Source organism: Helianthus annuus, chromosome 12, assembly GCF_002127325.2.
Source record: "Helianthus annuus cultivar XRQ/B chromosome 12, HanXRQr2.0-SUNRISE, whole genome shotgun sequence".
NCBI lineage: Eukaryota > Viridiplantae > Streptophyta > Magnoliopsida > Asterales > Asteraceae > Helianthus > Helianthus annuus.
Genome location: NC_035444.2, coordinates 63,220,617 through 63,237,389, shown reverse-complemented (window position 1 = coordinate 63,237,389; position 16,773 = coordinate 63,220,617).

Sequence of the window (16,773 nt, the reverse complement as noted above, 5' to 3'; positions counted from 1 at the left end):
TGTAATTTGTGTGCCTATGACCTAAATGAAATAAATAGTTGCAGCCCATGGACGTAAGTTCTTCACTGGGAATAAACCACGTAAAATTCTTGTGTTGTGTCATTTTTTTAACAACAAAGAATCTTACGTGTAAACTCACCCTGTTCGGGGCTATGTCCAAGATCGACTACTCAACCGCCATGAGACCATACCCCTCTGATGCGTGGGAACTGGATGGAATCCATAAACCCTCGACCCCCGTCAAGTTCGAACCCGGGATTAAAGTCCCGATTCATCCCTTCACCCAGATGTCCCTCGAAAATGGCCCAAACGGTAATTAAACTTGTGTTTCCACTAGAAAGTGCAGGTCTTTTGACCGTTGAACTAGCATCTTAGGACTCTTGTGTTGTGTCATATATTAATATCTCCTCCGCGTCTTTATATCATTTGTGCGTGTATGTTAGCTCCGTTGGGCCACTTGATACCTAACATGCTCAACCTTTGTACAAGATAAAGCGAATACTGAACTGGAGTCTCTTTCGTAAACAAACCATTTATTTTGATTCGATCGACGCTAGAACAATTGCAATCTAAGGAGAAATGTAGGCTACATAAAAATTACAAAATTGGTAACTTAATAACATTACAGGTACAATTAGATGATGAAAAGAAGTAGAAAACAACTTGCTTGGTGAGAAGACACTATATTTGGATTCTTCAAACTTGTTTTTTCGTAGATGACTGAATTTAATATTTGGTATTATTTCATATATAAGTTTGCAAGTGTTTTGTGCAATCATGAGTTGTAACTTGTGCTTTGGGAGTATTTCAAAAAAAAAAACTTGATTTTTTAATTTTAACTCAAGGTTTTTACCTTTTTTCAATTTTAACCCTACATAATTTGTTTTTTTAACTTTAAACCAAAACTTTTCATTATTTGCAATTTAACTTCACAACTTTTGTCACTTATACTTTTTATCTTTCGCAAATTTTCGTTTTACGTATAGGTCTAATTTTTTCGAGTTAATACGACGCAATGTGCATCTGTGGTTCAATGTTTTTACCTCTATTTTTCCATGTTTGACAGGTTCGTCGCAACACGCATATCCTAGGTTGAGTCAGTGTTGGTGGTCGATGACGGTTGTGTGACATTAGTACTATTTGACACCGTTTTACGCCCCGCCGCAACGCGGGGTGTGCTTTGGGAGGTTTCAAAGAAAAATGGTTATGCATGTGGTTGTCATAACGTTGGCTTTGGGGGTTTTCTAAAAAAATTGATTTTTTTAACTTTTCACTCAAAAGTATTTCATAAATTACTTTTAACCCAAAACTATTTTTTTTTTACTTTTAACCCAAAACTTTTTATCTTTTGCAATCTATCCTCATAACTTTTTATTTTCAACTTTGATCGTTTATAGTTTTCATTTTCCGCAAATTTTTTGCTTTATGCTTGGTTCTAAATTTTGTGACGTAACACATCGCAAAGTGCGTCTTTGGTTTAACGTTTTTACATTTCGTTCTAAATTTTGCGAGTTAACACGACGTAGCATGCGTGTGTGGGTGAACGTTTTTATATCGTCTATTTTTCTCCGTTTGACAGGTTTAACATAACGTGCTGGTCCTTGATCGACTTAATTATAACTAAAGTATTCCCGCCGCATTGCGGCGGGTCGCAATCCTAGTTCAACTAATATTTCTATAAATGAATTTTCATTGGATTCTTTATCCATATTCATATCATTTTTATCCCTCCTCTTTTCAATTAAATAATATTTTTATATCTTTATTATTATCTTTTTTTCTCCCCTCCACCTATAACCACCTTTAAAAATATTAAGAAATTTGTAAAGGATGAACAATGTTTCCCATATATTTACATATGAACAGTAAAATTCTTATATATTTTTTCTCTCCTCTACTCATAATCACTAAAAAACAACTCACAATCATTCCTTATAATATAAGTTTTCTCAGTCACATAAATATAAGAGATCCATTGTGAATGCTCTAAGAAGTTTTTATTTTTTCCTTTAAGAAGCTACCAAAAGTCCAAAACAAAGTACAATTTTTAAAATTACATGTTAGCGTCACGTATCCCATGGTCAGAGACATGATTTTTCTCTAACATGCCTAATACACTCGGGAGAATGGCTACGCGTGAATTTCTCTTGCAAAGATGATACTTGGACCTAAGAGTTTATAAATTACACAATCAAAGATTTGCATCCAATGGTGTAAAAATGAATGATATAACACGAAAATATCAACTGCAAACAAAATTCACAACACATGAAACCTGAATTTTTGTCCTCAACTATGTTACCGTTATCTGGTATTTGAATCCTGATCTCCGTCATTGAAGATATAACACGAAAAATAACATCCTAACTTCCACGTCCGGTTTTTGTATTTTAGAAATTTGAATTATCTCTATTAAGATTTAATTTCAATTTGGTTTGATTTTATAAGTTGGTTAATTAGGTTTAGATGGACTTTGTCCCTTGAAGAATCGGTTTGTTATCGTGTTAAGTTGAGCTGGCTCAAGTCCCTGTTCCCTCAATCAACGAAACCTGAATTTTTGTTCTCAGCTCTGTTACTATTACCCTACTCCCACATCCGGGTTAGAGGAACTGTTAGGACCGGTTTTGACTCCGGAACGATTGTGAACCGAACGTGTGACGTGCGGAAAGCGTACGCGAACGTGACCGAACACACGAGACGTAATATAATCAGTGATTCTATTGAAACATATGAAATTGTACAAAGCACCTGAATCACGATATCACTTTCTCTCTCTCGACTTTCTCTCTCTAGCTCTAGCTCTCCAAAGCTCCAAATGCCAAAAGTCTAAAGTCTAAGGCATAAGCCTCCTATTTATAGGACAAGGCTTTAATGAGATTTCTCATTAATTACAATATTGCCACCTTGCCTTTTTCTCTACTTATTACAATATAAAGCTTGAATTAAACTGTTTCTGCTACGACTCGTATTGACGAAGGCGATAGACATTACTGCACCAACAGACCCCCCCTTGGATATTGCCGCAGTCAATCCGTAGCATCTTGTCTTACTCTCTCTCTTTGAGTCTTCTTGAAGCTTTAACACGTTTTCATCAACGTAGACTCCCTCTTGCTTGAACAGAATCCCCGTGGATCTGTCTTCAGCTTCAGCTCCCCCTTTATGTAGACTCTTTTCTTTAGGCTCCCCCTTTCATCAAGCTTCCGTGCTTTTGGGATCGACACCTGGCTTTCCGGATACAAGCTCCTTCAGGATAGTTTCCTGGCACCTTGAATGCACGCTTCCTCTTGCGTTGAGCTCGTCTTCAGACTCCCCCTTAGACTCAGCTGTCGGGATCGTAGTCTGGTACAACATCTGCAAATCTCAAACGTTTATAAGTAACAACTATTTGAACATCCAGGATTAATGTCCTGGCTTTCTCAACATATGCTAAAATATTTCGACAATGAAAGCAATTTCGATTTTCCAGGAATCGTAACCTGGCTCTATTAAACTTTCTAAATCAAGATCCTGGCTTTAAGATATAATAATATGAATATATCCAGAAATACTTGATTCACTCCCCCTATCAACAATCTTCATAGATTTAGCAGTTTTAGCAAACAGGATCGGAAACTGGCTCTTTTACAGATTTTAACAATATGAGCATCCAAATCCCTCATAGTTAATCATCCAAGTCCAACTTAATGACCTTGGAGATATCACACACTGTTTTTGATTTTTGATTTTAAAACTACAAGTTTCAAATTAATGAACTTGATTTATTTTCAGAAACACGATCAGCATACTAGATTTTGAAACTCAACATCCCAGACATCGGTTGTCGAAAATAAAGCAGAAATCAAAATCTTTTTGTATTTTTCTGAAATATAAAGCAGTAAAGAAATATTTACAAACATATTTACAGGCAATATTTTTGTTTGAGTTCGTGTCACAGGATCATATCAGTTTATAACAAATCACTAGTACCGTTGAGCTTTAAACACTTTAATTTCTAAACGATTCACTTAAATTGTCAGTATACTGATCCACTTAAATTTTCACACAAACTTCAATTGATTTGAGATACGAGATTAGTGTTTTAAGAACTTAAACTTATTCGCGTGTCCCACATCAGAATATACTCCCGTATCAAATTTCCTTAGATTCAGTCTTACAGGTGAGTATACCAATTTGATATCTGTATCTGGGTTAGTGCGAGACCTTGAGAGCTCAGATATGAACTTTCGTTCAGTCAAAGAGATAAAGGCTCGACTTTAGGTGTGTTCCCTTTAGGGAATCTTTTCTTCAACTGCAATTGATTCATATCTTTCGATATTTTTCAATTTTTATGCAGAGGGTAAGCTTTTGAAGCGCATAAAGTATTATACTGTCACACCCTGGCTTTGCGGAAGCGTGGGTTTATTTGGTGTGACTTCTTAATACCATAGCTTAATCACAACAAAGCTATATGAAAGTAAAACCATGCAGATCATCCATTGATTCGTGTTTTAAAATAAAAGTACCACAACATAGTTTTTAAAATGTCGACACATGCAACGGAATTACAACATAACAAAATAAAAACATTGTTCGGAAGACATAACCACCCACATGAAACAAACGTAGTTTAAGAACTGTGACTCGTCCAGGTAAAAGCCACAACCCCTAAACTTGAATGACCCCATAACTCTTACGCAGCGTGAAAACGTAGCATACCGTGCCGGATCCTTAATTCCCTGAAATACATGTAAGTTGGAAAAATCAACAAAAATGTTGAGCGAGTTCATGTGTAGTGAGTATGTAAAACCTTTGTGGTATGAAAATCCCTGGTATGTAGCAAATAAGGAAATAAAGAGATCACCAATGGTTTGTAAGGCCATTGATATGTGTGAAGTGCAGTAGGAAGACTCAAAACTAGCAGATTTTTGCGTCGGGTACCAAGTCACCCCGAGGTCCGTACTGTTGGGCCTGGGGCTGGGCTCGCTACACCCAGATAGATCTACCGCTAAAGACCCTCGGTCCTACAAAGAGGATTAATGGCCTCCAGTTCCCGCCTACCCACTCACATGATCTAAGTAGTAACCCTCCTTACGCTAACTATACCATGTAAAATGTATTCGTAATCATAGTAACATGTATTTCACCCCCGAAGTATAAAAACTGAAAACAGTTAAGAGAAAAAGGGGGACATGAACTCACAGAAGTGTGTCTCGAAATAGTAACATCCCCGTCAACCTGCTGCGTGACGACCTACACGTACTAACTTCTATTAGACGGACGACCGTGCCTTGGCTTAAGGTTTAACGTTTTCGGGAAATAGTTAGGCAACTATTTCGTATTTACACTTCGTAATTATTTATTAATTATATTCCTTCCCAAGGATGGGGGTTTTAATACATGTGGGTTTGTATAATTCCAAGAATATATTATTAAGTCTCACTTAATAAAATATATTTTACTTCCAAAATATAAATATTTTTCCACAAAAATATTATATTTCATTCCATACAATTTTCCAAAATAATACTTTTATCAAAATACGCATTTAAGAGTATTTCTGAAAATACATAAGTTACATTTTATGGTTCGCGTGGTAATAATAATACCGGTGTAACTTAAATATTTAGTGTGAGAGTGTTAGTATTATTTTGGAGTCGTTACTGTTCAATGTATTCCAGTAATATTATTTTTACCCTAAAAATAATATTTATGTAGTTCACAAAATAATCATAAAATTTACACAAGTGTACTATGGAAAATATATATTCTAAATATATATTTAACAAGTTTTATTTACGAAAATCCACCTCCGACACTTGGAAGTTTTGTAATAAAAATCATGGCGAATTTTATTTAGGAAAACAAGTTAAGAATATATTCACAACACTTGTTATAAAAATATTTTCCAAGTGTTATATTTCTGGAAAAATTTCGCCAGAGTTTCCTCTGTAACTGGAGGTGGCCACGCTCACTAGCGTATCATTACTTTTCAAAATTCAATCAACAATTTTCCCATCATCAACAAACAATATTCAAATATCGAACTAGTCAAAACAAGTATAAATCGCAAACATATGAACTTGTAAGTTGTGTAAAAGTATGTAGTAACTTTCCAATATTTTTAGTAGATCTTTCTATCTTTAAAAATAAACCCGGTTTCTTGAAAACTTTATTTTCAAAGAAGATGTAACTTTACAACTTCTTAGTCAAAATTACGAAAACATTTCTTTGTTAAATCCTTTCGTTACAAAAGTGTCTACACAATTGTTTGTTCACAAAAATGCTTTTGGTTCATGAAAGATCCGGCTTTTAAACGTGGTTTCATCTTACACTTGGTTCTTCGAAAATACCACTTGTAGATCTTTAGAACTACTATTTTAGAACTCCATTTTACAAGAAAAACTATTTTTACACAAGTTCATGTTTGTGTATGAAAGGGTTCGTCATCTTGTAACTTTCCTACTTAACATAATGCTAGTTCATGTTCCATGAACATGATCTAGCGTGGTTCGATGATGATCCGTTCCACTACTAGCAATCAACAACATAAAATAACCATAACTATACAAGATTCATGAGTTTTACACCATTATTTACTCTTTAACCACCATATTCATCATACTTTTAAGTCTTTAAGCTTTGATCTTTAGTGTTCATGATTTTTATCCGTTAAATTAGTTATTAACCACTTCAAACATGAACAAGAGAGTGATTAGAAGCACTTACAACTAGCTCAAGGCTAGGGAAGAACCAAAGCGAAAACAAGGTGGTTAATAGCGATGTAGAGAGGTCCTTATGATTCCGTAAGCACCGAGCCTCCTCGTATGAACTCTAGCACACTTGGATGTATGTGGTTTAACAAGATCAAAGTTGGAAAGTGCTGGTGGGTGTGTGTGAGGGTTCGGCCGAGAGTAATGAGAGGAGAGGGAGAGATGAAAATTTTTGAAGTGTGGTTATGAATGAAATGGTAGCCTCTTGGTCCTATTTATAATCCATATTACTTGATTAACCATTAGATTATATGCATTCTAGATATGAGACACAAGGGATTAAAATATTCAAAATTGTAAGGGTGTGTCCCCTTGGGGGACCGATTCGGTTAAAAGGGGGGGGGGGTTTGGTTGAATTTCAATCACCTAGTTAGGTGTTGGTTAGTTTAGTTTGGAGTTTAAGATTAGTTATTAGTGTGTTATGAGATATAACGTGGGTTAGGGTGTTCGGGGACCCTAAGTAGCTCAGAAAAGGAAAAACAATGTCCTTGACAATATTTTCATGTTCCGGGTAAAGTCCGGTTGTTCGGTTGGATACTGATCCGTTAAAGTGCTTAATAAGCATTTAATGTGTCTTTAGCATTATTTTTAGTGACACAATGAATTCCCGACAGTTTGGAAAGTGTCTAGTATCATTTTCCCATGTTTTTGCACTTTACTAGTTATTTTAAATGCTGAATTTTGTAATAAAGTGCAGGATTTTGTGTTTAAAACATGTTTTAGGCACATCCGGTCACTATAACTATCACCTAGTGACGCAGTTCTACAATCCTCACCTCTTTACACTTCCTACTAGTGTAGCAAACTATTCCCGGCTCATACTGGCCTTAGAGACAGTGTCTGTCTGATGCTGGCTATGTCAGCATGTTTACTGGGTTATCCGTTCATTGTGCTACTCTGCTATTGTGCATCAAGTTTGTCACTATAGTTTGTATGTAAATAATGGAGTGACCATTAATAAAGTATGATGCATGTATATGTATGTATCAGAAATCACGTAGCAGTTTAACCACAATTGTAAGCAAGCACAATAATTAAGCATTAATTAAATATTAATTAATTCGTACGGATACTTGATTTGATTAGGGTTGTCACATTCTCCCCCCGTTAGAAAAATTTCGTCCCGAAAATTTTGGCTCTGCTTCTACTTGCAGAGGTCTTGCGAAATAAGTGGCGGTACTTTTCTTTCATTCGGTCCTCACACTCCCAGGTGTATTCTGGACCGTGTCTTGCGTTCCAACGAACCTTGACGAGTTTGACACTGCTCCGGCGGGTTTTGTTCACCTTCCAATCCGTAACCTCAACGGGTTCTTCAACAAAATGGAGCGTGTCGTCAATATGAATCTCGTCTGCGGGAATGACAACAGTATCTTGCGTTGGACTCTTTTTCAGATTTGATACATGAAATGTATCGTGAACACCGTTTAGCTTGGCAGGTAAATCCAACTTGTATGCTACTAACCCAATTCTTTCCAAAATCTTGAATGGACCAATATACCGCGGATTCAACTTTCCACGCTTCCCGAAGCGTGCCACACCCTTCCAGGGTGATACCTTTAATAATACCATATCACCTACCTCAAACTCTAGAGGTTTCCTTCTTCGTTCCGCATAGCATTTTTGTCGATTGCGAGCTGCCTTGATGCGATCTCGGATCTGTGAAATCTTATCTGTGGTTTCCTGGACCACATCAGGACCAACCAATTGTCTATCACCTGCATCAGACCAACAAAGCGGTGACTTGCACTTGCGTCCGTACAGAGCTTCAAATGGCGCGGCACCAATACTGGTGTGGTAGCTGTTGTTGTATGAAAACTCGACCAATGATAAATGCTTATCCTAGCTACCACCGAAATCCAAAACACATGCTCTCAGCATATCCTCCAATGTCTGAATAGTCTGTTCGCTTTGTCCATCGGTCTGTGGGTGAAATGCAGTGCTTAGATTAAATTGCGAGCCAAAAGCTTCTTGGAAAGACTGCCAAATCCTTGACACAAACCTTCCGTCTCTATCAGAGATGATCGAGAGAGGCACTCCATGGCGTGCAACGATTTCTCTCATGTAAATTTCAGCTAATTTGCTCGTGTTATCTTTCTCTCTGATGGGTAAGAAGTGCGCAGATTTTGTTAATCGGTCCACTATTACCCAAATAGTGTCATGACCTCTTGGCGTTCTTGGCAACTTCGTTATAAAATCCATTGAAACTTGTTCCCATTTCCACTTGGGAATCTCAGGTTGTTGCAGAAGTCTTGAAGGCTTCTGGTATTCCGCTTTTACTTTGGCGCACGTCAAACACTTACTAACGTAAATAGCAACATCGCCTTCCATCCTAGGCCACCAATAATAATCTTTAAGATCTTGGTACATCTTATCCGCTCCTGGATGGATAGAGTACCGTGATTTGTGGGCTTCATCAAAAATAACTTTTCTCAAACCACCAAACAGAGGAACCCAAATCCTTTTCATAAAACATAACGTTCCTTCCTCGTTTGGTATTAACTGCTTCTCCATCCCACGGAGATATTCATCTTCGATGTTTCTTTCTTTTAGAGCCTCCTTCTGCGCGGCACGAACGCGCAGGGAAAGATCTGTTTGGATAATCATCTCCAAAGCCCTAACCCTTATGGGCTTGATCCTCTCTTTTTGACTTAGGGCATCGGCGACCACATTCGCCTTCCCTGGATGGTACTTGATCTCGCAGTCGTAATCGTTCAACAACTCGACCCAACGTCTTTGTCTCATATTCAGCTCTTTCTGGTCGAATATGTGCTGCAGACTTTTATGATCTGTGAAGATTGTACATTTCGTACCATATAGATAATGTCTCCAGATCTTCAATGCAAATATCACTGCGCCTAGCTCCAAGTCATGTGTGGTATAGTTGTTTTCATGTGCTTTCAATTGGCTCGAAGCATAAGCTATAACTTTCTGGCGCTGCATCAACACGCAACCCAATCCTTGACGCGAGGCGTCACAATATACCACAAAATCTTCTGTACCCTCTGGTAGTGCTAAGAATGGCGCATTGCAGAGCTTGTCTTTTAACAGCTGAAACGCTTCCTCCTGTTTGATTCCCCAATCAAACTTCTTATCTTTCTGCGTGAGGAGTGTCAGTGGTTGAGCGATTTTTGAAAAATCCTCGATGAACCTTCGATAATACCCAGCCAAACCTAAGAATTGTCGAATCTTGGTTGGCGTCTTTGGGGTCTCCCAATTCTTTATCGCTTCAATCTTTGTGGGGTCCACATGAATCCCATCCCTATTCACTACATGTCCAAGGAATTGGACTTCACGTAACCAAAACTCGCACTTCGAGAATTTGGCATACAACTGTTCCTTTTTCAGCAATTCTAGAATGGCTCTTAAATGCTGTTCGTGTTCATTCTTCGTCTTTGAATAAATCAAAATATTATCGATAAACACAATCACGAACTTGTCGAGATACGGCTTGCAGACTCGGTTCATTAAATCCATAAAAACTACAGGTGCGTTTGTCAGCCCAAACAACATAACTAGGAACTCGTAATGTCCATAGCGAGTCCTAAAGGCTGTCTTCGGGATACTTTCCTCCTGTATCCTTAGCTGATGGTAACCTGATCGCAAATCGATCTTCGAGTAGTAGCTTGAACCTTGCAGCTGGTCGAATAGATCATCAATCCTTGGTAGAGGATATCTATTCTTAATAGTTAACTTGTTCAACTCCCGGTAGTCAATGCACATACGAAACTACCGCCTTTCTTCTTAACAAACAGAACTGGAGCTCCCCAAGGTGAGAAGCTTGGTCCGATAAATCCTTTGTCTAGAAACTCTTGAAGTTGTGTCGACAATTCCTGCATCTCAGACGGGGCAAGTCGATATGGTGCCTTAGCCACAGGCGCGGCGCCTGGAACTAAGTCGATGCGGAACTCCACTTGCCTCTGGGGTGGCAATCCTGGCAAGTCCTCTGGGAAGACTTCCGGATACTCCTTTACGACAGGGATGTCTTCGATCTTCGGCTTAGCAGCCTTCTTATCCATGATGTGTGCCAGGAAGGCAGCACATCCATTTTGTAAACACTTTCGGGCTTTCAGGCAGCTGATGATTCTTAAAGGTGTATCGCGCTTTTCTCCATAAACCACAATCATTTCCCCATCTTCTGTTCGGATGCAAACGACCTTTTCATGACAAACAATCTCTGCCTTGTTGCTTGATAACCAATCCATTCCTACTACCACGTCGAAGCTTCCCAACTTGACCGGTAGTAGATCCAAGGTAAACTCACGCTCTCCCAACTTGATCATACAACCTCTGACAACTTCATTAGCTTCATCCAGCTTTCCATTAGCCAATTCAATCGAGTACGGGATATCTAATTTACTAGCGGCTAACCCAAGCATATTCTTAAATTCTAATGACACGAAGCTATAATCGGCACCAGTATCAAACAAAACGGATGCAAAGCGTTGGTTTATAGGGAACGTACCAGTAACAACATTGGGATCCTGGCGCGCTTCCCTCGCCTCGATGTTAAAGACTTTTCCCCGTGCTTGGTTCAATTCTGGGCAGTTTCTCTTAAAGTGTCCAATGTCACCACAGTTAAAACAGCCAAGTTTCTGCCCATTACCACTGCCATTCCCAGCTTGATTGTTGTTTTGATTTCGGTTCACATTACCCGCTTGATTCGCGTTGTTGCCTCGGTTTCCATTTCCTCCGTTATTTCCTTGTGCACGATTTCCATTACCTCCACGATTATTATTCCTATTTCTAAAACCTCCTTGGCCACCCCGGCCAGCATTAGCCCAGTAGTTATCCTTCAAATGTCCAACTTTTCCACAAGCTTCGCATACCTTTGGCCCACACCGGCCAAAATGGTGACGCTGGCAGGTGTTACACTTGGGGTGTGTACCCATATAACCCTTTCCTTTCTTTCCAGCACTGGTTGCAGCTTGGACCGGTGTGCTTGATTCTCCTTTCTTACCATCACCGCTTGTTCCTTGTTTGAAGTTCGAGAACTTCCTTTTGTTCTCGCCAGACGACTCGACGTGAGTCTCCTTCTTTTTCTGCTCAACATTCGAAAACTTGTTTAAGCGGACGGCTTCCTCAGTAAGAGCTACGCTCAGATCGATAGCCTCTGTGATTGTTGCAGGCTTGGAAGTAGTGACCATACTCATGATTTGAGGAGCTAAACCCCAAATAAAGCGCTCGATTCGCTTGAATTTCGGTGTAACCATATAGGGTACCACATGAGACAGGTCGTGGAATCTCTGAACGTACTCAGCAATCTTGGGTCCTTCCATTTTTAGATGCCAAAATTCAGTTTCCAACTTTTGAACTTCGGCGCAAGAGCAATACTTCCTTCGCATGAGCTCTTTCAGCTCAATCCATGTCATTGCTTAAGTTGCGGCTTCACCAAGAGTTTGCACTTGTAAGTTCCACCAGGACAGGGCTCCGTCCAAGAATAGCCCAGAAATGTAGGTAACTTGTTGGTCTGGAGCGCACTTGCTCATTCGGAGAACAGATTCCGTCTTCTCGGCCCATCTAACAAAAGCAACAGCACCTCCGGTGCCGTCAAAGTTTACAGGCTTGCAGTCAAGGAACTGCTTGTACGTGCACCCTACACATACGTTAGAATATACAAATGGCATTAGCGAACGTGCTAAAAATGTCCAAATGTGTCGCATTATGTCTCAACGACTTAACATTACCATGAGGTGGGTTGTTATTGCAGTTGTTGTTGTTCGAATTGCTTCAACTTGTCCCTCCTTGTGAGGCTGCATACTGCGCAATGGCGGCAGCGATGATTCCTTGAAGTTCTGCCTCGTTGGCAGGCATACGCGTCTGGCGTCTTGGAGGCATCTTCTAAAAAATGGTTCATGTTGGTCAGGTCATAGTAAGTAAAGTGTACGTATGTAACAACAATATCAACACATAACATCTCATGTTATAAATAAATCAAACACATAACATCTCATGTTATATAACACAAAAAATCAATCAAACATCACATATGATGAGAATACTGCGATTGCACTGTCATAAATCGAGACCACAATGTAAGGTTTACAAGTACACAACTATATCATACAACATCCATGACTAAGGGCCACATCGCCCTAGTCCAAAACTGTCTAACCAGTGTCAACAACATCCAATATACAAAACAACAAAAGTCATAATCATCCAAAATGCGGTCTCCAAAAGCTGTATAGTCTGCGCAATCGCCGTCCTCTCATCAAAAGTCTACCCGCGTCGTACAAAAAGGCCTAAGCTGATGGCGGTGGAGGAGGGGGAAAATGAGAAAAGAGCAAACGACGCATATGAAGCCAATCCTCCTCCATAGCGCGATGAGATCGCAACAGATAAGCTATCTGCTGCTCCGGAGTCCAAAAACGAGCAGCAGAATCGGGAGATAACGGACGAGGAGGGTGTGATACTGCAGGTGGAGTCTGGCACTGGCACAGGAGTCGCTGAGCTCTCTCCAGCTCCTGCACGCGACGGGTCAGTGCCTCCTGCTGTATCATGAAAGATCTGAGAATCTCCTCTGTAGAATAACCCATGTGATAAGGATGATAAGGATCAGATGGTGGCATGATGGGTGGCGAAGTCCAGAGGAACGGCTCACTAGATGGAGCGAAGGATGGTACAGCAGATGGTGTAATAGGGGGGACAAAAGTATGATGAGGAATCTGGGGTACAAACTGATCTCCTCCTGACATGAAAGGCATATGACCAAAAGGATGACGAGATGAACCCTCCCTAGGACGTGGTGGAGGTATGTCCCGAAGAAATGTAATAGGAAGGTCTGTGTGATGCGCATCTGTGACGTGTGTGGGAAACAAGGGTGCATCAATGGGAACTGAAGCAGGTGCTGAAGCAGGTGTAACAGGCACCACGAAAGGTGGGAAATCATCATCATCGTCTATCCACCCATTGCGGGTGTGCGCGTATCTGGGATCAATATGGGTCGCAAAGGGTGCACAGTCGAACATCACCGGCATGGGATCAGGATGTGGTGCGACAACAGGATCAACAGGAAAGTCAGCAACATGAGGAGCATCAACATGAGCATCAATAGCAACATGATCATCCACCAACTGTGGAACAACAACAGGATGATCATCAACAAGTACATCATCAACCAAAGGAGCAACAGCAGGTGCATCAGCATGATCAAGGTTATGCTCTAACGCGGGGTCAAGAGCAACTAGCGGCTCAAGGGCCACAGCAGGCTCCGGATATACAAACTCCATCTCAAAATCAGCTGGATCAGCAAACAAGCGATCAACAGGGGCTACAGGATCCTCCATGGGCTGATCTAAATGAATAAACTCAATGTCATGATCGGGATCAAAGCCAGGTGGAAAAACATGATCCGAATCGTCATCAATATCATGATCGAACTCAAAACTAGGGGCAGGTGCAGGTGCAGCGGATGATGCCATATCAGGGTCTGTGTCGTGCGAATGGTGCTGCACTCCCTGCGTGTGTGAAGGTGCAGATGCCACAGACTCAAAGGAGTCTGGGACAGGTGAATGGACGGGTGCCTCCTCTGCAGGAGCATCAGCAAGAAGTAGGATATCACCAGCAGCAATATGGGCCTCGCCCTCAGAGTCATCCTCGAGTGGGTCCTCCTCAAACAAGTCGACGTCGTTGTCAGCGACTACGTTGAGGGGCATATTAACAATAGGGTAAGCGGCAAGGGGCACAAGGGCAGGGATCACCGCGAGTGGCAAATCCCCAACAAGATGGCCATCAGCAGGCTCTACTACGACATCGGGCAGCGCAAAGGGTTGGAAGTCGTCATCGTCCGTGCTGGTAGTATCTGAAGTATACACCTCGTGCTCTGATGAAACTATGTCGTCTGATACTATAGCCATGGGGTCCGTAGTGTCTGACTCTCCAGTACCAGATGAAGGCATGTCGTCTGTAACACAAACACACATATGCACAAATAATCAATCACATAGTCAAATAAACATGTTAGTCACCAATAAGCAATCAAATAGTTCTCCTAGTCTCACTAGTCTAACCTCCCAGCCTCTCAGACTGAACCTCCTAGTCTCCCAGACTACCTTCCCAGCCTCTCAGACTGAACTCTCTAGTCCCACTAGACTAACCTCCCAGCCTCCCATACCGACTCCCTAGTCCCACTAGAGAATCCTCCCAGCCTCCCAGACTGACTCCCTGGCCTCTCAGACCAGAACCTTCCCAATCTCTCAGATTGGCCCCTCAGTCTATATGACTGACCCATAACTTTAGAAAAAAATGTTCATACTTTTTGTTGGTAAAAATATATTGTACTCTGGATCTGGACGTAGTGTATGCAATGTAAAAATGTTTTCGTGAGAGCCTGATGTGTGTAAAATGCAACATATAAAACACATCAATTAAGGCATAAAACTAACCCTTTTTAAGTACTAATGTTGGAAAAAGAGTGTTTTTGTCTTCCTTTTGTATTTTCAGGATGAAATGAGCTCAAAATCACAAAAGAAGCAAAAAGACCACTAATTCTACCATAAATACAAGAAAAGGAGCAAAAGTGGACTGCCCGGACCCTCAACGGCACCTCCCAAAACAAAGAGAAGAAAACAGAGTCTGAACACGCCCCGTGTCCAGCGAACACGGGGGCGTGCCCAGGAAGCAGCAGAAAAGACAAACCAGTAGAAGCTTCCATTGCTCACCACGGGGCCGTGCCCAGCGGGCACGGGGGCGTGTTGAAAGTACAGCAGGCGCATTAATTGTAATTCGCAATTACAATTAATGAAGAGAGAGAGTGTCAGACGGGCACGGGGCCGTGTCCAGCGGACACGGGGCCGTGTCCAGCGTTCTGTCCAGCCTATAAATAGAGGAGCTTGGTTTCATTCTCCCTCATCCCTTGGCACACCACCTCTCTCACACCTCATCCACCACCCACCACCACCATAACACCATCATCCACCACCATCATCCATTGTCCATCGTAGAGTGTGTGAGTCGTCTCGGGATCCAAGATTGATCGTAAGAGTTCTTGACAATCAAGGCCATGTTTGCCTAAGTCTCTTACATCACTTGGTGAAGACAAGTGTTTAGTATAATACTTTTTATTTTTAATCTTTTGCACTTTTTATTTGGTTTTGTATTAATGACTTTAATAACTAGTTACTTATGTTGAAGGTGATCTTTCCTTATCGTTTGTCCGTGGTGTCTTGGCATTATTTTACTGTCTATATAAAATAAAAGATTTTCACCATTCATATCTCCACGGTCTATATGGAGGTATGTTGGCTACCTGGTCGGGGGTTAAGGGAACGGTTTGGTAAGGGTCTTGCCCTTGTTCAGCGTTTAGAGGTCCTGCTTGGGACCTGGGTCAAATTTAGTAGGATCTCCTTCAATGCCCATAGGTATTGGATGGCGGGGATCCAAACTCTTTGACCCCCTCATAAGTTAACTACTATTAATACTATAACCCGGCTATTTAGGACTGTATCCCTGCTGACTCAGACTACTTAGCCGAGGGTAACGTCACCGCCAAAAGCGGGGCCTACCATAATTTGCATTAATAACTTAATTCATTATCTTTCAATAATCCGACCCTTTAGGATTGTATCCTTGCTGACTCAAACTACTAGGTTGAGGGTAATGTCGCCTTCAAAAGAGGGGCCTACTACAATAACTAAGATAATCTCTTAAACAAGTGCAAAAGTGCGAAAATAATCAAAGGTTATACTAATACACGTGTCGGATCCAAGTGATTCATCTTGTCTATCTGTTTTTATTTTATTTTTATTTTCAGCATTTAGTTAGTTTTTATTTTTTAGTTTAAATCATTTTTTCTAACCTTTTTGATTTGATTAGACGTTGAGGATAAACCGGTATTAAAAGCTCTTGTGTCCTTGGACGACCTCGGTATCTTACCAACACTATACTACGTCCACGATGGGTGCACTTGCCCATATGTGTGTTTAGTGTTAGTAAATATCGTGTTTTATAAATTTAAAACTTGGTTAAAAGTGTAAAAAGGGCTTAAATATACATCTAAAAATATAACACACTTCACGCACATCAG